This window comes from Balearica regulorum, chromosome 1 (genome assembly GCF_011004875.1).
Source record: "Balearica regulorum gibbericeps isolate bBalReg1 chromosome 1, bBalReg1.pri, whole genome shotgun sequence".
Lineage (NCBI taxonomy): Eukaryota > Metazoa > Chordata > Aves > Gruiformes > Gruidae > Balearica > Balearica regulorum.
In genome coordinates, this window is record NC_046184.1 from 95,998,266 (window position 1) to 96,020,650 (window position 22,385).

Here is a 22,385-nt window from a genome sequence, read left to right on the forward strand (position 1 = left end):
ACACTGTACAACATTTCCTGATTTTCAAGGGCAAAGCTGAAGCTAGATCATCGCCGAGTTTTGCATTTCACTTAGAAGAAGAAAGAAAAAAGAAAGAGAAAAAAATGGGAGTGGGGGTAATCAGATAGTTCAGCTTTGTTACTGTGTTGTTTTCATTAAAACCATAATACTAACTGCAAATAGCTTGGGAAATGTTTAATTACTTCTTTCATAAAAGGCTATTTGACACACAAATGAAGGAAGAACCAAAGCGATGTGAAATACAACTGTTAGATGAATAGGCTTCAGGCTTGGGGCCTTGAGTGACCTCAACTTTTAACATCGGTATGGACTTAGATCAGCATGGGCCTATTATGACATTACTGCCTTTTAAAATTTCAATAGATTAACTTATTCTGTTTGTTTAGGTTTTATGATTTGTTTGAGGATTGTTCTTGTTAGTATGGTTTGAGAATTATTAGGTGGAAAAGCCTTGGGAGTGATGTGATGGAGAGGCATATGACAAGGAGAAGATTTTGCTGTTTTGATTCTTTTTCTCTTTTAGGTGGAATGGTTGTGATTAAAGGTGGGCGATTATCACTTAAAAAGAAAGGTTTCCAAATATCCATTCACATATATTTACTTTACAGAATGCGTGACCCATTTTCCCTTACCACTACAGATTTATTTCCTATAAAGTTTAGTTCCCAGGAACGAAAGTGTTATAGATACTCCTGCCAACATATATCCATCTGTGAATGCTGGAGTGCATATTTATATGTTTTAATCAGAACATGGGGAGGGATGCTTGTGGCCTGGGAGTCATTCGGTCAGGAAGCAGATGGCTTCGTGGCTGCAACGAGCACACGATGCGAGTTACTAGGAGCAGTCATGAATGCTTTCTGAGCAATACTCATGATAAATAGTGAAGATGTTGTGCAGTCTGGAGGAGAAGTATGTTTCTACAAATTAGTTTTTCAGTATCTCTGCATTTGTAAATTATACTGTTTTATTACATCAGTTGCACTGTTGATATGTAAATGGAAAAGTTAACCATGTTCTTTGAAAACCTAGCCAGATGTCATAGTTAGGTCTGAGGCAGCAGTATGGCCAATTTGATCTGTGTAATAGGTAGTACACACTTTAGAATTAGAAGAAAATTAAAAAAAACTATTATTTTGGCCTGTACTGCTAAATTATTGCAACCATTTCACTAGTTGACTTGTCATGTGTTCTGGTCTCAGGGACCAGTAATTCAGTTTTCACTGATAAATTCTGCCTCAAATGTGGGACTGGTTCTCTTCTGGCATGTCTTTGTTACCAGTTAGGGCAGACTTGACTTTGCTGTTATCAAGGCTTCACTTGCATTAAATATTTTGCATCATTCGCCTACATTGTATGCTGTGCTTTAACCTCTCGGGATTTGGACAGCCCCATATATATTTCTAGGACACTTTTAGGTTAATAATAATAATAATTAATAGTTATCATTAAAATATTACTTGTATATGATCATGCTTTTTGCTGGAGACTAAGCATAGATTTTTAATCTAATATCAGAATAGAGAGTAGACAGAGTTCCTATTGTTTAAATACATTTGCAGGAGCAAATCAGTTCCCTCATCTGCTGGGTCGATATTGGTGTTCCTGGATCTCAAAATGCAAGCAAGTCCTTCAAATAAAATACTACTTTCTTTGTATGGTGGTCATGAAACGCAATGCATCTTTCACAAATTGAAATGGCATAAACATAAAATTACTGTAAAAGAAGAATTGGGCTGAAGGTAGAATTTTTAGTGAGTATTTTGACTGCTGTGATTGTATTTTCTCATATAATAATAATGATGGTCATCGGAGCTCACTTCCCTTAAGCTGATCTCCATCATTCATTCATCCATAAATTGTGTTTGAATGCAGATTGAGTTCTGGGTGGAGAATTATTTCACACAGCTTTCTTCCTTTTGATCTTTTATTCAGTTGAGCTAGTGGGATACCCTGCTTCCATTTCTAAGGTTTTTTCTTCATCTTTGTCTTTGAATAAAGCACTGGAGAATGCTTTGATACTTTCTTTCAACCTAAAAATGTTTTTCTTAACCTTTATAATACCTGTTAAGTTTAAGATGGAGGGAAGTAATGCTCCTTTTGCAATATTGTATACATGCAGAGTGAAACTTTTCTCATTTTCCTCCCAACAGGCTTGGAGCCTGTATTGCTGGGGGCAAGGGGGTGGGGGTGATGTAAGTTAAAAGAACATACTTGCCAGCCCATAAGCAGAGCACTGCATCAGTCTCCTCCCTTCTGCTGTCAAAGTCATCATCATTTCTAGAAAAAACCTGGTTTTGTAGTTTTTCCCAGTGTAAAAGATTGTGTTTACTGCATCCACTCAGGATTTATGGCACTAGCTCTCCCCTTAGGATGCCTATTATGTGCCATGCACAGAAAAGATTGGAATATTTTCCAAATGATTCTGGGCATACTTGAGTCCTCAGGTCCTTCAGTGAGTCTTACCCTGGAGTCAAGCAGAGCAATGAACTGCATTATAAAAAAGTAGCTGTGTTGATATTCTCCCTCCACCCCCTGCGCAGGAGAGGGGCAAAAATTGCCACCATGAAGAGGCTCACTCATGCTAGGGAAGAATGCCACAAAGGACTTAAGGTTTTTGTGCGTTCAGAAATGTGCAGATTGCAGAATCCCCCATGATAATCTGGGAAGGGCTTTGCCACTTTAGTTTTTCTCTGAGATGATTTGGCCAGGGTTACTCTGTAAAACTGTGGCAGAACTGAGATTAGAAACCTGGATACCGGAGTTCTCACCAGGCAATGTAGGAGGGACCTCAATATTTTCCTTCTGGGCAGCTGTAAAATGCCTTTGTGCTGCCCTGACCTGGCCGTGCTAGAACAGAAAGGTGGTTTTTACTGTCAGATCCTTCCTATCAAAAAGTCCTTGGTTTATCATCTAGCAGTGGTTTATCTGTCAAGTTCAGTTTTATGCTGTCTGTTCTCAGCTTCTCAGTCCTCTGACAACTTGGAGATAAATATCGCACAGGAATTATACCCCTCTTTGTGGACATTTTATATTTCTTCACCGTCCACCTATGACTGATCTTGCACCATTGAGCAATATACAGAACAGGAGCTCCTTCTCTGTACTTTTAATTATCCTGCCTGATGAAACAGGATCCCATTATTTAATGACTTTCCCCCCACTTTGGTTAACTACAGTCACCAGTATTTTATGAGGCACCCCTCTTTCCCTTTAGGAGTCCTGGATTCCTGGTCTGAAGAGCTGTAATCCCACAATCATAACTACTTTATTTTAGCAGTTTTTCTATTGGCATTTCAAGTCATTTGGTTAATAAGCAACAATTGGTATAAAACACTGAAGACTAATTTCCATCGTCAAATGCCATGCAATTTATCGTAGGAACAGCTATGAAGTGGTTGTACTGACTGGCAAGCGACACTGCTTTGTCCCAAAAAAGGCATAATCCAGATGTCTGGATGCCAAACCAGACCTCCTGCATTCTAGATGCATCTAGAGGTTGATCTTACACAGACATACATAAAAATGACATTGGTTAGGAATACACCAACAGTCCTTGATTGCGTTTCAGTTAGAGTGAGGGTACAGTTTCAGACTTTCTGCATCGCTTATATACAGCATACTCTTGTCCAATCCCATCCTCATACTTTCATTGGTAACTGTAAAGCCTACCTTTCTTAAGTAAAATAATGATTTCTTAATGCAATGAAGAAATTATGGATTAGCACTCCAATATGCTACGCCAATCATCTGATGAATTGTGTGGTAATATCATTCCCAAATTACCCATTTGCTTGGAATGCAACTTTAGTCACTGTGTTACCAAGGAAGACGTTGCTTTTCTTCCTTTTCTTTTATTCAAGCTAAAAGTTAAGAGGGGTGTTAGGGAATTTGTTTTGCCAACGTTGATGTATTGGCTCTGGCTGGGCAGGAGCCTGTGTGGTGCTGTGTTTAGGATTTGTGGCTAAAAGAGTGTTGATAACCCACCAGTGTTTTGGCTATTGCTGAACAGTGTTTTCATGGTGTCACAGCTTTCTTTTTCTCACTCTAACCCCTCTGCCAGTGAGTAGGCTGGGGGTCAGGAGGGGTCACAGCAGGACACCTGACCTGAATTGACCAAAGGGATATCCAATATCATATATATCATACCAGCAATAAAAGCTGCGTAGAGCAAAAAGGTGAGGGCTTTTTCTTCCAAGGTGGCCATTTCTCAGAGACTGGCTGGGATTCAGTCTGCTTGTGGGAGGTGGTGAGTGATTGCCTTTGCATCACTTGTTTATTTCTTCTTTCCTTCAGCTATTAAACTGTCTTTATCTCGACCCATGGATTTTCTGGCTTTTGCTCTTCCTATTTTGACCCCCATGCCAATGAGTAGAGTGGGGTGAGTTAGAGGCTGTGTGGGTGCTTGGCTTCTGGCCAGGGTCAACCCACCACAACTGAAAGCTTTTTAAATGCAAACTTTTTAATCCTCTTCTACACAAGAAACTGCCAGCATCACTCTCCAAGATGCTCAGCCTGGCTTTCTGGCCAGGCCTGTTCCTTACCCTCCTTTTCCCATTGCAGGTCAGCCCGATACTTGTCCTACCCCTTCATCTTTCTGATGGCAAAATCCTGTTCTGCTTCCAGTTTTGAGGAGAGCTGAATGAGCCCTCTATTTACTAGCTACAATGCAATTAGCATTTGCCTAGCTGAATTGGTTGTGAAGTCTTTTCACAAAAGTTTTTAAGGCACAGAATGTAACAGTATAAAGAATAAATTATTTTTGAGTACTGTGGGGGCGTGGTGGTTCCTGGTTGGCAGGTTAGAAGGGCTGTAGGCTAGAACTTGATAGCAGTACTCCAGCTATATACCATCTGCATTTCTTGTAATGACAAAAATAATCACTGTTTTTCTGCACTGCTGTCAAAATGCTGAGCCAACATGCCGATCTGGGAGTGTGATCTGGAGTTCTGGTCTGGCTACATCAGCTGTGCTTTTCAGCCAATTCCAGCAGCAGATTCCGTAATGCTGGTGAGGTTTGAGCCAGGAAAAGTACAGATGTTGCAGTATTTTGCAAGTACTTTGGCAGTTCGAAAGACTCAGTCCAGTCCTTGGGTCCTTTTCTATTTGTCTTACACGACACTTGTGGCACAGAGCAGAAGCAAAAGTAGGCAATTCAGCGAAAGCAGGGATTCTCCCAGTAGAAGCAGCCGTACAGTTGGTCCGAGCTGCTAACAGCTCTTCATATTTACTCATCTAACATTTGCACTACCAGAGAGAAAGGATATTCAGCTGCAATGGTGGATCCTTGAACGCAGAGACAACTGGTTGCAGCTGAGGTTAGGGTTCTTAGGGGTCAACTGAGGATTATTAGCATTCTCTTTGCCCACTTTCTTCTCTCAAATGTACCAACAAACCACTTCTAGTCATCATTGACTCTGAGGTGACCTGATCCAATTTGCTTTGACAGCCATTACAGTAGTAAACTTAGAATCTTATGTTGCTATTTCAGGGTGAGATTAATGTATAGACTTGAAAGTTATTTCAAGGAGGAGATCAGTCAATTGGAGAGGATACCTCAGGTTGTCTTGAGTAAGTCTTACCCTACATTTGTGGTTTGTTTTGATTTTTACTGAGCATCTACAGTTATATGCGGATGGCTAAAACACTATTTTATCAGAACTGCTTTAGCAGTGAGGCAAAGAAAACCAACGGAGTTGTTCCAACATCTAGCCAAACCAGTCAGTTAACTGCATTCCACAATCTCTACATTAACATTGGATAGTTTACTGTTGTGCTTTCTTATGAGACATGCGTATGGGAGTAGAAGAATGGCTAGGGGGTAGCCATAAATCCACCTATTACTCTAGTCTTAGTGGTATTACCATAGAGAAAGCATCAGTCTTTTCCCTTGTGCTTTATTTGTGCTGGGCCATGTTGATATGCAGCATCAGTTTCATATGGAAAATCCATGAAATGTGTCAGTTACTGTGACTGGCTACAGAGACACATGATTTTTGGATCAACCAGGAATATAAAGACCATTGTAAAGAATATGTGATATAAAGTGGTACCGAATGATGACATTAATATGATTATTCTGTCTTGAAAATAAGATGCAAAATTCTGCTGTAACAAACCATTCTGAAGTCAGTGCTGGAGAAAACACTTCTTGCCAAATGCCTCATTCAGACCTGACCTCCAACAGTTACAACAAAGTACAGTTCATAATTTCTGCTTGTGTTGCTCTGTGGAATTTGTGTGCATTGATCTTGACCTTGGATTTGCTGTTAAGCTTGAGAACGGTCAAAATACTTAGTGCACAGAAATGGAAAACTCTTTTGGCAATGCCTTTCTTTGAACATATACATGATTTAAAAAATAAACTCAGAACTTTAAGTTTACCTGTGTTACAGACAGAGAGATGATTCTTGTAAACCTTTGGCAAGAAATTGAGATCCAACAGGTGGTAATTTACCTTACTTCTATTCATCTGTAGCACTACAATGAAACACAGGGAAAGTGCTTTTATGAAAAGATAATACTGTTTTCATTTTTTGACAATTAAATACAAATCATCATCCAGCTGTGTCTCTTGCATCAGACTGTGACTATGCAGCTTTCTGCACCAACATTGGTGCTAGTGATATCGTATGTCTAGCTCTACCATTTATCTTGGTCTCTAGTGACTCCTCAGCGCTCTCCAGAACCTGGCCACCAAATGTTTGTTCAGAGAAAAACGGACAGCTTTCCATAACCAAATGTGTGATTTCTCATTCACACTTTCCATATAATCACGTAGTTTTGGGGTCCCCTATTTCTTCTTCCCCTTGCATCCAATTTCCTAAGTCTTGAGCATTTTATGAAATAATTTCAACATTCTTCTGTAATCCTAACATACTATGCTTTCAATTTGTCTCAAGTATTCCAATTTTTTATTCAGTGCAGTCTATAATAACTGGGGGTTAGCATTTTTTTTAATGTTGTACATAATAATGTGTCAGCACAGCACTACAAGAGAGCTCTGTAATTACTTTAGGGATCGGTGAAGGATGACCAAGTATGTTGATACATGCACTGTGCTTCCTCTTCAGCAATAGGAAAATCAGAAAGGTGTAGATAACAGCCTGCATGCTTAAAGCAACATTCACACTCAATTGAAGTAGTACTGAATGTGACTTAAGATGGTGAGATGATGACATGCAGAGGTACCTACTGGACTTGAAAGCTGTTGTACTGTTTTGCTGCATTTTCAGCAAAATTTCTCAACTTTTGATTTTACTGTACTCTAAAATTTTGCTCTGTATATTCCATGACAATTCTAGCTCCTGACCTGTGCTACCTTTTTTCAGGTAAACTCCATGAAGAGTCAGGTTCAGGAATACTTGATGCAGCTGCCAGAGACAGGGAACAAAGTTATTTCAAAACCACCGTAAGAGTCAGCCACTTCTGCTCCATACACAGGGTATTTTTCCTTATGCTACCTTCTCTAACAAGTAACAGCATATACATTAAAACACCACCACCACTACACACAACTTTCCTCTATAGAGCATATGAGGAAGAGCTAACCATTTATAAAACGTAATTAATGCTTGATTTAGCTTGTTATACTAATGGAAAGCCTTTCCTTACTACTGTGGTGGGAACAGAGAAGCAGCGGTGACTCTTTGCTGAAGGGGCTCTTTGGCACTCACTTTGTCCTTGGGTGGTATTGTGCATTTTAGGTTAGAGAACCCAGCAGGTTTGTCATTGGGAAGTTCAGGAATTGCTGACACGCTTGCTGTGTCTATACTGTTTTTTAAGGACAGCTCCAAGGTCTTGAGACTAGCTTTGCTGGTACAGTTCAGTGCAAGAACGACTGGAGCACACCCAAGAGAGCAGGTGCCTGCGTGTGTATTAGGTTCTCTGAAGGCACGCTTGCACAGGCTGTGCACATATGGGCAGGGCATGGAGCGTGCAATGCCTGCAACCTGTTCTGAACTTTCTCTTTCACTGTGCTGGAGGTATAGACACGCTGCCTCTGGTTTTGTGCCAAGGACACCAGGAGAGCGTCAACAAAGGGAAAGGTCTTGGAGTACTGTGGAGCAGCCTTCCCAGCGCAGAGAGCACAGGCTGGTGTGTTTCATTTGCCCTGGTCCTGGTTCTGGAAATACTGGGCTAGCTTCTACAAGATGCCACATGTCCTCTATGCCACTTTATCAAATCTTAGAGGTCAAATAACAAGAATGTCCAGTAAACTGAAGATTCCTTTGGTGGTACTGCACACAGTGGGGAGCAGACCAAAGTGGATCCATTTCTAGGGTGGGGGAACCATAAAGAGCTGCTCTGTGTTCTCCCAAATCGAGCTGAAGCCAGAGCTTATTAACTGCAGCTGGAAAACTGGTTCAGAATAGTAACATATCCTTTAGTAAAAGCATATGATATCTGCATTAACAGGTCTTATCCTTCTCATTTAATGTTCTCCAGACTGTTGTGATTAGTTTGAAGTATGTTATCTCATAGGCATTAATTTCCCTGGACCTACATAAAGACACATCTTTTTTAATAGTTCTAAGTGTCCTTATTGCATATCCCCATGACATTGAACCCTGCAGCCCTTCTGTTCAACTCCAGAGGTTGCTTCTTGGGCCTCCCAACCTATCCACAATTTGCTGGTGGGTTTCACTTAGTTATACCCTTTCAAGACAACGGGATGGTACACCAAGAAAACAGGCTTAGCAAAAGAAACACCCACACAATTAAAATGTAAAATATGAAAGATCTGTATTAAGAATCAGATTTTTGAATGCAGTCTGACTCTGGTCTTGTCCCTAGGTTTGGCTTAAATCTTCAGGAAACACCAAGTCTTTCCATGTTGCCGTGTGGCAAATGGACTTCTTTTGGCTCAAGAATTCGCCTTTGTTAAATAGTCTCTGTCACTGTTTGGTCAGGTGGAGAACACTGCTGTTTTAACTGATATTATCTCAGCCTGAGTAGGTAAGCTCTCACCCTTGGTGTGTTTTTGCAGAGCATGTCTAAAGCCAGACACATTCTGTTGGCTAAAGGCCCATTGCTTCCTTCAGCAGTCCAGGTGAGGGATTCTTGATTGTTTGATCTCATATTTATGGACAACCCTGCCAGTGTCTAGGTCTTACTACCAAATGGATGATTTAATTCCCCAAGAATACAGGATACAGATAGCAGTCACAAAGACACATGAAATTCATAGTAACTGTACAAAGACATTTATGCAAACCACTGCAGTCTGCAAGTAAAATTCTTATGGTAGTTAGTTGCTGGAGGCTCATTTGATTCACCCATTGCTCTGCTGGGGATGTAAAGCAGCTCTGCTTTTGTCATCTAGTGTTATGGTGACAGAAATGAGCCTGCTTCTTCATACTCCTGCCCTAGAACCTCAGCCCAGTGGCCTTGTTTGCCCTACGTACATCTGTATTCAATCGTGAGACCTCAGAGATGCACCCGCTGCTTCCCCTGAAGGTACTGAGAAAACATGTTTGAATTTTCTGGGCATGAACCTTCGGGATGATACTGCAATCGTGGTCGTATGCAACTGTGCGTTGCCTGCGTTCCCTCCTGTTGGGAGTTTAGGTTGCTAGTAGAATTAATTACACTCCCTTGAATTTTGACCATTGGCTTCTTTGCTCCTACCAACTTGGCTTTAAAACATTGCCAGGCTTTAAGAAAATGGCTGTTTGTTTGGATAGGATCAATTTTTGAGAAAAAAGTTCAGTTATGTTGACTTTGCTGTGAAGACAGGCCTAAGGAGGTAGATTCTTCTTGCTTCCCTTAAAGCCTTTTTATGCAGATACTGTCTGTCCTCTCAAGGAGGAAAACCAGAGATCGTGTTAACAAGCACTCGTGCTAGAAATGAAAGGTGGAGAAGAGTGGTCTCAAATCATCAGTGCAAGGGTCTGTGTGGTAGACTTTGTGGTGTGGAGGAGATGGTGAAGATACACTGGCATTCTCTCTGTGAAGGTTCAGTTTCCAGTGCAGATTTCATTAAATTGTAAATCCTTCTGTTGTGGTAGAAACATTGCCTGATGAGATAATGGATTGCTTTAAAACCACAACTTTCTTTGGAGACGCAAGCCTGGCTTTACTATTTTTTCTATAGCTATCAAGAGCTTAAAACATTGATTTGTCTGCTCAAGCTGATTACCAGACTAAAAGATAGCCTAAATTCTCTATGGCTCTGTCTAAACAAGAGTAGCCTGACCTAATAACATGTTTCCTCCTTTGTCTACATGCTAACTCTAGAATTACACTGTTTTTCTGTGCTTAGCCCCAGGATGTAAAAATTCCCTCCCTTCCCATGTGTTTACTTGAGCAAAATACAACTTGACAAATCTCTCCCTTGTTTAGAAATTCTTATAACTGAAGTTTAAATATATTTCCCAAGAGGGGGATTTCTTGTGCTTTCCTTTCTACTGTCTTTCTACCTGTCCCTTCCCTGTCCTGATGTTTAAAAGGAGCTTATGCATTTTAATATTTTCCAAGTTGTGCAGAGTTGAAAAAGGGGGAGGAACATGCAGCCATGACAAACCTCAGAGCTGCTGAAGTGTGTGGAAGGCAAACTGAGATGTAAAGCCCAGTCTCACCACCAAAGGCCCTAGGGAAGCTGGGGAGCCATGTGAAGAGAGGGTACAGTATTTGTTTCTGATGGAATTTTGTGATGTGCCTGTCCAGGGCGGATCAAGGTCTCTAAGAAGCAGAGGAAAGTATTCATCTTTCTAATGTTCCCATGAGGTGGAGCAGTGCTATTTCTGTTTTACTGATGACAAACTTGAAGACAAATGGAGGTCTACATGAAGGCTAGTAGTCACGGAAGACCAACAAACTGGGCTCCTTTGTCCGGAGGAGCCTCTCTGTTTCCACAAGCCATAGGAAAAACAAAGATTTGCTTAACTATAGCCAGCCTTTTGTGAATCTTCCTCACTTTCACCCTCCCCCAAATAGTGGCTTTTTCTAGGTCATGCAGAAATGATTAAATAGTACCTTGGAGCAAGGAATGTCTCCCACTTCTTATAATTGCCAGGCTCGCGTGCTGGCCACTTGGCCATCTTTCCTGACTATTGTTCAGCTGCGTGTAACCATTAAATAAAGTTTTCCTGTGGATATTTATGTAGAGTGCCTATGGTACTTCAACAGAAGCAACTGGCGGTAAAGTCTCTCTCAAATTGCTCTGTTACCACTGACTCCAGTCTTCTTTAGATAGTAGCTGATAAAGTTCAAGACATTAATTTCCACCAAAAACCAGGAACTGGAAGCCCAGGGAGTTAATAGGGCTTTTTCATCTCAGCCTAACTCTCTGATCTAATTTCAGATAGCAGGAAATATGCCAACTTTAGCCACTAATTAGAGTTACTCTTTGGAGATTATTTGTAGCAGACCTCCAAGCTTCTTATAACAAAAATGCACTGACAGTCCTGCCAGCATAAATATGTTAGATGTTTGTAGTGTAGAGGCCATTTGAATTATGCAATGAATTGTTAAAAAGAGCTTTAAAATATATCAAACTTCATAAACAGTAATTTTATCTGGAAACCATGGGTCTGTATTTCCCTGGAAACAGTAAGTGTGGCAACATTGCCAGTTTTGTCTCTTTTCTTGCAGGTGCCAAAAGTTTTTAAATAATAAAGAATGAGGTGACATTAGTGATTCCATTTTATTTTTCATTTGCTCTTTGATCCTGTTTTTGAGAGTGCTCTTGGTGCCATATTCTGCTGAACTCTGGTTATATTCACTTGGGATTAGGCCTCTACTCCACCCTAGAAGGCCTCTTTGCTCTCAGAGAAAATAAGGTACTCTTTCATCATGACAAAGAAGTCTGTCCATAATCGTTTATTCTCAGAGGACTCACTCTTGCTACCCTCACAGTGGGCTTCAGCTTTCTCAGGAAGTTGTTCCTCCCAGCGTAGCTGTATTTACTATCCAGCAGAAGTAAGAGATACATGATCTGACCCAGAGAAATGAAGAATAAGTGTGTGGTGGCAGAGGTGTGATTATAAGATTCCTTTTATTAATGTCTTTTCTTCTTGTAGCACTCATATTTTAAGCTTCTACCTCACTTTTCATGCAAGATTGAGCTCTTTTACATTCAATTTCTAAAACATCTAGGAACCGGTGGCCACAAAGCAGTTTATGAAATTCACCAAGCCTCACATTACCCCTTTGAGAAACTCCCTGAGCCTTATAGAGGATGTAAAGTGATGAGTAAGTGAGAACAACTTTGAGAACAGAACCATCTCCCCACTTCAACTGCTGTCTATCTCTCACTCACGAAGATGGAAAAATGTGCCATTACTGATTACAGCTTCTCCTTCCATGATTTCTAAAGAGCACTACTGAGGAAAACATAGTGCTTCCGAGGCAGTGGGGAAAACAGTAACCCACAGGAGAAAGGGAATGCACATGTCCTAACCTTTGTGGTTTTAATGTATTTTTTAATCTCTATTTGAAAACAGCGTCAGAATGCCTTGGGGGTTGTACTCCTGGGATACCTCCTCTTCCTATGCCTTCTCTAAACCAGATTCCCTGGCCAGTCTAGAGCTTCCAGGGTGACTTTCATATCACTGAATCTGAGAACTACGGTGCATCACACTTGACTCGGAAAAATGAGGATATGAACTAATTGAACTATAATATGCTTGAGATATCAGGAAGCATTTTCAAAGCAAAATATTTTGATTTTCAGTCTTTTGACTGTGGAAATATTTAATTCAGTTGAAAATCCAGTTTTCCAGCAAAGGCAGTTTGTAGAAAAATTTTGCCCAACCCAGGCCTGTACCCTCTTTATTTTTCTTCATTAAAGTATGTCTAAAGAATTTCTAGTAGTCTTTTTCCTATGTGCATTTAATCTTGCATTTAAAATTCATGTCTTGTTTAACCTGAAAGTCTATGGATGACTGGAGAACTGGAAGAATGACAGAGAAATCACACAAGCAAAACCAAATTAATTTGGGAGGTGAAATGGGTTGTATTTTGATTCTCCATTGCCGCTCAACTGTATGGCCATTTACATTTGCATGTTATGCTAGTACTGATATAAAATGAGAGAGGGGTTCCGAATGGGTAGTGTTTTCTTGCTCTGCCCAGTAAATTTAGTGGCAGATTTATAAGAGGTAGATTGTGGTGTTGTGGAGGAACAGATTAAAGCCACGGCCCTTTTTCTCAGGGAAATGGATTTACAGCAGCTAAGAATCCCAAAAGTTGAAATCCACTGCTGAGCTCATATGCCCTCTTCCTCTGAGCTGTTTCAGTGACCAGGCTGCCTGCCAACACCTTTGCGTCAATCAGGCAAGCTACGGTGATCTTGAAATATTTAAGCACTGCTTCAGTAGTTGTCTTCCCTGTCCTGTTCCATATTAATACAGCCTGGTAGTCCATGCTGGAGGGTGGCTGAAGAGCTGTGAATCCCTGTGTGGGTTATGAATGGATCCAGGTCTGCAAATGACTATGCAAAACAGAAAGCAGTAGAGTATCTGGCCCTTTGTTCTTTTTAATTAACCTCTATTGGAAGAAATACTGAAGATAGAATGATTTCAACACTGACCTTTAATGCAAGGATAGAAGAGCTGCCAATCTAAGGGGAACTGCAGAAGCATAAGAAAGATGAATATTGGTATCCCTGCGTTTTCAAAAAGAAAAAAGAAAATCAGGCAGAAGATTGTAACTTTGCTTTGTTTTAATTCTTATAAAGGATATGACCTCCACTCTTTTAGACCACTTTAAGGCAGATATGTTGAATCAAAAAACTCAAGAATGGAAAACTTTCCTTTTCTTCATTTGCAGACGTACATGTAAGGACAGCAGGAAATGTAGCTGTGGCCATGTGTGAGGAAGCGTCCCCAGCTTGTAGTGCTCAGAGGTGCAATGCCGCCTGCCAAAGCTGTGTCCCAGCGTGACGGCTGGCCCGCAGTGTGCTCTGGAGAGAATGGGGAGAATGCATGGGGTGAATTGTGTCCTAGTGCAGAAGGTGGCTGGGTACAACAGAGAATGCCATGGTGCTCCGAAGGAAACACAGTTAGGAAATTTAAATAAACAGTTGCTTGGTCACTTCAGAGAAGACATCAGTGAAAACATTTTCTTTGAAAAAGAGGTATGTGGGTGGCTTGGCCAGCAGCAATATTTTGGTTTTGTCTACTGTAGGGAATTATTTTTTTCCCAAACTCACCCAGCCAGCTTAATTTAGAGCATATTTAAGTTACACTAGGGGTAATGTTGGTATTAAATGAGTGCCAGGACGGTGGAGGTGAACTTCAGCAGCACTGTGTATTGGGTACTGCTGAGAACTTGGATCACAGCAGTAATTCATTAGAAATCTGGTGTAAGGAGCCATTAATTTGCACAGTGTGAAAAGGAAAAGCAGGGAGAAGTGAAAAGCAGTGAGGTGGACAGTGTAAAACAGCATGCACACAAATGACAGCTTTATCTTACTTCTTTTAGCTGCCTTCTCTGATGTCCCTCCTTTTTTGCATGTAAACTTGCGCCTACCTGTTTTCTGCCTGTTTTATTCCATGGACCATATGTCAGTACGCGTGATCTGCCTGACCTATCAAGCTGCCTCCCTGAACCACATATGCATATATATGCATAAGCATAGGCATAGTGATGGGCAGATGCCCTGGGATCACTAAAAGATGTTGCCTAATATTAGGACTAATGTGTTCTAATCAATAGTATATATTGGATTTACTTCCAAGTGTCTAGACAGCCTGATATTTCAAAAACAATCATCACTGAAGCAATCTTTGTGTGCTACAGTATATTTAACACATCTTAGTTTTCATGAAATGCTGAGCTTACTGGGTGGGATTCAGAAAGAGAGAGCTTAAAAAAGGAGACGGGAGGAGCTCAGCTTTGCAGTCTTTAATTTTCAGAGGCCAAGCTATGGGCATGGAATGCCGAACTGTAGGTCAAGCCCTACTGCCTCCCAAAACATCCCCTGGGAGCAGAAAATCCCCAGGTCAGACTCAAAACTACCACCAGCCTGGCTCCAAATCTACCACTAGTTGGAAAGCCAGCAGAGATACATAGCATACAGAAATGCAGGGGGTATTGAAGTGCTCCGCAGTAAGGTATCGCTTTCTGCTCTGCACTCCTATGTGAAAGAGTAATTGCATTAAACAGTGACTATAAAACACAGGTGTGGAGTTTGGGCATTAATACAGTGAGACGGGGAAAAGCAGCTCTCAGGATTGCATACGTACTTGGCATTTTATCTGAATCTCACTTTCAGTGCCTCAGTCTTATGCCTTTTTGCACATAATCCCTGAAAATTCAACCCTGATTTGTTGTCTTGAGTATAGGAAAACAGGTTTCCAAATGCATTTCTGAAACTTGAGTGGGTTGCTCCTCAGACCTGCTTAAGGTCTTGAAAGGGGTCTTAGCTTAACTTTGCTCACTAAGCCAAGGTCAGCAGTCCAGTCTGTGTTAGCACTGTCCGATCTCAGCAAGGAGAGAAAGGCTTCTCCTCCGGCATTTAGTTAGGCTCCTGCTCCAAATCACCCTCAGGAGCCTGCCTCTCTCCTCTCACTGCAGAGAAGGCTAGGGAGGCTGCCCACCTCGCTTAAGTGCCTAAGCTGGGTCCCAGCATTCGTTACTAACCACTATTTCCCACTGCCTGAAATGACTCTTGCAAGGCTTCCTGGCAACGCTAGGTCCACCGAACCGACCTCTGAGGTCTGCTTTGGGGCAGCTGCCAGACTGTGTTCAGCCCAGTCCTGGGCGACTGGGTGCCTGAAAGCAGCACTTGACTGCAGCTGAAGATCTGGGCTCCTGCGTTTAGTTCAGGAGAGATATATCATTGCAGTAGATGTGATGTTAAGCTGCCAAACACAAGTATCACGATGACGGGCTGTCATCATGGCAGTGTCATGCTTTCACAGACCTTGAGACCTGAATAGCAGCAGCTAAGCACAACAGCCTGTGGGAAACAATAAGCTAAAGCCCTCATTTATTACAATTTCCCTGAAATCATCTATGCCCCTGCCTCGTGCTCAAGCTATACTTCTGCATTATCTGCCTCTCCAAACAGGAGAACGCGGCAAATGCAAAATCGCTGCTCCATTAAGATCTTTGTCAGGCTCACACATCTGAAAGATCTGAAAGAGACAATATCTCAAGCTTCAGCGTTTTGTGTCAGCACATAACAGTGGGCCCTCAAGGTTGTTGTTACCCCTGGGGTTCAAACCAAGTGGGAACAGATTGGATAAATTGAGATTATTCAAGAAAGCTCCTGAGTTGTTTAAATTGTGGGCACTGGCCTGTACTGTCCAAATACACAGCATTACTGGTCCTTAGAGAACAAAAATCAAAAGGAATGAAAATATTTTATTTTCTATGCAGATCTCTTGTACTCATGCTAAGGTCTGGGATTTTCAAAGCATCTGACTCCTCACATCCAGACAGACACACATGCGAATTCTGAATAACTTAAATATTTTAATCACTGTAGTTTCATTAAACTTAGTCACTACTGATAGATTTTTTTTTTTCAACTCCTTGTTATTCAAATGTTGTATCAAAGAAAGAAATGTGACCATGTCTTTTAACAATAAAAAATGTCTTATCCCTCAGACAACAGTTAACTGAACTTTCACCACTTGAAGGACTCAAAATGCTGAGCTCTTTCTGTCCCGTGTGCTGTTAGTGATGGGGCTTTTCACCAAGCCTCCCACTGTCTGTTGGGTAGCTAAATCCTGAGAGATTTAAATCCTGAAAGATTTAAATGCTTCTTCTGAAGTGTTGTGAGGAATGGTTCCCTGGCCTTCTGAAACAAGCAACCAATGTATTTATCTGTACAAGAGGTGAACCAGAGGGGTTGACACTGACCCCCCAGTAGTATAGTATGAGCTCTGCATCTGACTCAGCACGTGACCTTCTGAAGTCACTTTGAGCCAGCTTCTCAAAGTGTCAGCAAGTTCTGCCTGTTCCAGTAATGCATTTGCTGAAGACTGTTACACCTGTTCCCTGAGTAAAACCAGCCTTACCTGCAAAATCCTTGTGTACCTGTGTAGCTGTATTTCTATCAATGCTTTTCTTCACCTAGGAATGTGGGCTGCAAATGAAGGGCAACCAGTAAGAAAGGCACAACCCTTAACATCTTATTCTCCAAGAATCTTAAATGTTGAGCCAGCTGAAGGCTGCAGATATTCCAACCTAATTGCCAAGAAATTAGACGCATCTAAGTGCATGTAATGTATTGACAGCCAGCCTGTCTGTCATTGTTTTCACTGGCTTCAATATTTTCTATTTTTCACCACTACTAAGCAGAAAACACTTCTTTTCTGTGCAGTATATGGTTGTAGCTTTATGAGATGTCGTAATTTCTTCTGTTTAAGAAGAAACAAAAGAACTCTCTATATGGCTCCGTCTGTGGTACAGCAATACACTGTGGTTTGGGGCTTACTTTTTCAAAGTTCACAGAAATAAGGACCTTCCACCTCTGGATTGTAGTTCTCCAGCACCTGTACATGTGTGCATGTTGGTGGACACACACGTTAACACAAACATGCGCATACTTATTTACTGGCTGCTCAAAATGGGACAGTGTGATTTGAGGTATGGAATTTTAGTCATCTGAAAACTAGGCACGTAGTCTCAACTGTACATATATATATATATTCAGGGCTTCTGTACTCACTCAGGAGAGACGGTCACCTTCAGGAGATTGTTCATCACTTTAGGATTAATTTCAAGGATTGATTAGCTTAGACTGGATATGTGTGTTTCTGGTCATTAAAACTGGATGGAGTAAATCCCATCCCAAGTGACTAAGGCAACTACCCTGTGAAGTTGTCTAAATACCTTTAATTCTTATTACCGTTCCTTAAGATATGACAATATGCAGCTTTTCAGAGTAGGTAAAGTATAAAAAGGAAGTGTACCAGAATTAGAAGCAAGGACAGGTGACTTTGAGAATGATACAGAGACACTGTCCAAATATGAAGGGATTGGGTAAGGAATGTCAAAGTCGTTGAATCTGGTGATGGACAGGAAGGGCAACAAGAAAGGCTTCTACCAGTAGATCAGCAGCAAGAGGAAAACTAGAGAAAACATGGGCCCAGTGCTGAATGGGACTGGGGACTTGTGACAAAGAATGTGAAAAGGCTGAGGTACTCAATGTTTTCTTTGCCTTGGACTTTATTGGTAAGATTTGTCTTCAGGAATCCCAGGTTGTTGAAACCAATGCAGAACTCTTGGTGAAGGAGGATCAGGTTAGGGAACATTTAAATAAATTACATACACAAGTCCAAGGGACCTGACAAGTGCACCCATAAGTGCTGAGGGAGCGGTCCAAGGTCATTGTGAGGCTACTCTCAGTCTTTGAAAAGTCATGGCAGTTGGGTGAGATTCCTGAGGACTGAAGAATGTAGATGTCACGTGTTTCTTTATGAATGACAAGGAGGATCCAAGGATCTACAGAACAGCCAGCCTCACCTCTATCACTGAAAGGTCATAGAGCAAATAATTCTGGAAACCATTTCCAAACATATAAAGAACAAGAAGGTGATTGGAGTAGTCAGATATATGAAGGGCAAGTGATGCCTGACCAACATGATAGCCTTCTATGATGTGACAGCTCTCTTGGTGAGTGAGGGGAGAGCAGTGGATGTTGTTTATCTTGACTTCAGTAAGGCTTTCAATGCTGTGTCTCGTAACATCCTCACAGACAAAATACTAAAGTACGGACTAGATACATGCATAGTGAGGTAGATTAAAACCAGTTGAGTTGTGGGGCTCGAAGGGTTGTGGTCAGTGGCATGAAGTACAGCTGGAGACCAGTCACTAGTGCTGTACTGGGCCCAATACTTTTTAATATCTTCATTAACCACCTGGATGATGGGGCTGAGTGTGAGCTTGGCAAGTTTGTTAATGATACAAAACTGGGAGGAGTGGTTGATAAATGAGATAGTTGTGTCCCATTCAAAGGGACCTCAACAGGCTGGACAAGTGGGCAGAGAAGAACCTCATGAATATCAACCAAGGGATGTGCAAAGTCCTGTACCTGGGGAGAAACAACCCCATGTGCTGGCGACATATCCAAGGAGTTTTGCAGAAAAAGACCTGGGGGTCCTGATGGACACCAAGGTGAATGTGAACCAGCAATGTGCCCTGGTGGCAAAGGCGGCCAACAGCGTTGTGGCCTGCGTTAGGAAGAGTGTCACCAGCAGGTTGAAGGAGGTGATCCCTTCCCTCTACCCAGCCTTGGGGAGACCACATTGGGAGTGCTGTGTCCATTTCTGGGTTCCCCAGTACAAGGAAGATATGGACATACTGGAGTGAGTCCATTAAAGGTCTACTGAGATGATTAAGGAACTGCAATATCTGTTGTGTGAGGAGAAGCTGCAAAAGTTGAGATTATTTAACCCTGTGTTTATCTCATCAATGTGTATAAATGCCTCTAAGTAAAGAAGATGGAGCCAGACTGTTCTCGGAGGTGCTCAGTGAAAGGACAAAAACCAGTGGTCACAATCTGAAATACAAGAAATTCCATTTAAATGTAAGAAAAAAGCTTTTTCACTGGTGTTGTACACTGAAACAGATTCTCCAGAGAGTTTGTGGAGTCTCCATTCTTGGAGATACTCAAACTCAACTGGATGTGGTCCTGAGCAACCTGCTCTGGCTGACCCTTCTTTGAGCAGGAGAGTTAGACTAGAAAATCTCCTGAGGTCCCTGCCAGTTTCAGCTGTTCCGTGCATTTGTGATCACGGAGAGGCTTAGGAGTTTCCAGAACTGCAGCCAAACCTTTCTTTGTCTCTCTTATCGTTAACAAAACAGTAAGAGCTGTCTCCTCTGCAGCCAGTCTGTCTTTGAAAGTAGTAGAATGTGAAATCCACAGAAATATTGTAGAAATGTAAAATATGTAATTGTTGCCTTTTTACTGTTAACATGTAATTAATTTGATTTTGTTTAACGACAAAGGAATAAATAGCTCCTGAATGTATAGTTAATGCACAAAGAAAACCCACAAAACTGTTATGGGATAGCAGCTTCACAAAGGAACATCTGTTAAAGGAAATGACCTGCACAAAGTCATTGCAAGTCCATTATTCACTAACTGGCTACCTATTGAGAACTAAATGACGCAAATGAGTTATACTCATCGGCTTTTCATCTCCAGTGAAGTGGGCTCAAATCCCTAATAAGGCACCAGGTGAAAATGAGTCTCCAAGGCCTCTATTCCAATTCCCCTGTTATGCACCATATAAATTAGCACATTAGCAGGCTTGCCTCGAGGGAAAAGCAGGACTAGGACAGCAGGTGTGTCACACAGCGTAATTGAGATGCAGCAGCAGAGCAGACTGGTGCTTTTGCACAGTGCCAGGCTGCTTCACGCCACCTCTATTGATCTGTAACTTTCATGAGCTCTAGACCGGCTCCTAATTTTGAAAGCCCCATCTTCTGTTACTTCAAGGAAGTCCTCAAAGGGGGGAAAAATCACGGAAGTTTATGACTGAATAGGCCAAGCAATACCAGATCCCCAGGTACAAAAACATTTGTCAATATTAATTTGGTATATACAAACGGTTCAGAGAACAGATGAAGGACAGTCTGTTTGCATTTTTTTCTCTTCAAAGGCCACTCACGCTGTTGTGAAGACTATGCTGTGAGGGAGAGGAGGAAGAGGAGCTGTCAGGGATTAGCATGCTGTTGTGCACAGAGGGTGTTTTTTTTTCTCTGCTGGTGTAGATATGGCAGTGGGGTGAAAGAGAGGAGTGAAGGACTTCTGTGAACAATATGAATAGGGAAAGGAAGAGTATTCTTAGCAGTATACCATGGAAAAAAGAGGCTTATTGAAACTTTAAAAATTTTAAGAGCCATTCCCTTACTACCATGAATTAACATTAGGATACCGAGTATTCTGTGTATCATAGGACGTCTGTCCTTCCTGCAAAACAGTGGCGAGGAACAGGGTCAGGGGGATTCCTGTAAACTGCCGGGCCTGGCAGCCTGTGTTTCCCATCCTGACACGCTAATGCAAGATGTCATCAGCTCCAGGGTAGACAGCAGTAGATACCTGTTTGATTCAAAGTTCAAGGCTCTCATACCATATATATTTACCTGACAGAGCACCAGAGCAATGTGGTTACTGTCATAAAGCACTGGGAGAGGGTTTCCTGGCAGAGTTGTATGCGTTTAGAGTCACATTTCTAAGGCTCAGCTGAATTATTCCTGTTGACAAAGCAAGGCTGATGTGTTGAAGTGAAGCACTGATAAAAGCAGTAAAAACACTTTGTTTGTTCTTATCAAAAGCTATTTGCAAACCTGCCAAACTGGAAAACAGTCATTTATTTTTTTTCCATCTTTTGCTTAGCGATTATAAAATTCTTATTAGTGCATAACCCTTCTTCCTTGTTGATGATTAAGAGACTATCTCACAAAACTCTGGATTAAATTGATGTGTTCACTGCTTTAATCTTGGGGAAGCAAATTAATCTCTCCTGACATTCTGATGGCTTTACCGGGATGACATAAAGAATTATATTGGCAGAAGGATGCAGGTGAAGTCCAAAAGCAGAGATCCCAATTAGCTGTTGTGGAATAAATCCCAGCTGCCCTTCAACCCTTCAAATATGATACATTGGATTCTGTACACCCTATCTAGCTTTGGATCTGAAAAAGTAAAATGAAAACAGGTATTTAAAAGGTATTCCTATAACTAAAGAGATGCCTGGAAGTATTGATGAATATTCATGATATGGTCCTAAATTTAACTCTGAAATTGCCTTGAGATTGTGAAAACAAATGTCAGTGTGTCGTTCTTTGTCTCCTGAGGCAGAACCAAAGGGACACCCTCTGAAGTTATTCACATGAAGAGTAGTGACAAGGGAGAAGAGATATGTGAAATCTGAGGATTAGGGAATGTGGATTAGTACAGAATAACAAATTGGCTAGCAGTTAGGTGCGTGTTGTAGAAAGAGGCACAGATCTCTCTAACTGATTTCAATATTCTCTTGAATTACAGTCTCCTAAATGCCCTAACCATCACACCATAGATTCAACCTTTGCAGTCCACTTGAGCTTAAATGTAACCGGGCCAGAGAAAAAGTGATCCCTCATTTTCTCTATTGACTACCCTGATGTGGTGCGCTCTCATTTTTTTCCTTTATCGATTTGAGAAACCCTATCTCATGCAAGGTTAGCCAGGACCCCAAGGAGAGCCAGAGAGATCCAGTCTGCAAGGAGCGGGTGAGGCACCTGAACGAACTCTTCCCCTGAAGGCCCAGACACAAGTTTTGCAGACATCCTTGTTGAGAACCACTTGCGCCTAGTTCTGAGAGAGCCTCTGTTTCAGCAAATGAATATTTTCTGACCCATAATAAGTAAATGCATAAATCATTACTACCAGACCCACATAACTTTGAGCATTTCAAGAT

The 22,385-nt window shown here is 41.5% G+C and overlaps 1 long non-coding RNA gene across 2 annotated transcripts in view; it reads left to right on the forward strand.

The window, feature by feature from the left end:
* Window positions 1-22,385, forward strand: part of LOC142603952 (uncharacterized) — a 271,809-nt gene that overhangs the window by 110,816 nt on the left and 138,608 nt on the right. For both annotated transcript variants that reach the window (XR_012837848.1, XR_012837847.1), the window contains exon 2: window positions 7,353-7,465. This is a non-coding gene — a long non-coding RNA (uncharacterized LOC142603952). The remainder of the gene's footprint in view (window positions 1-7,352; window positions 7,466-22,385) is intronic.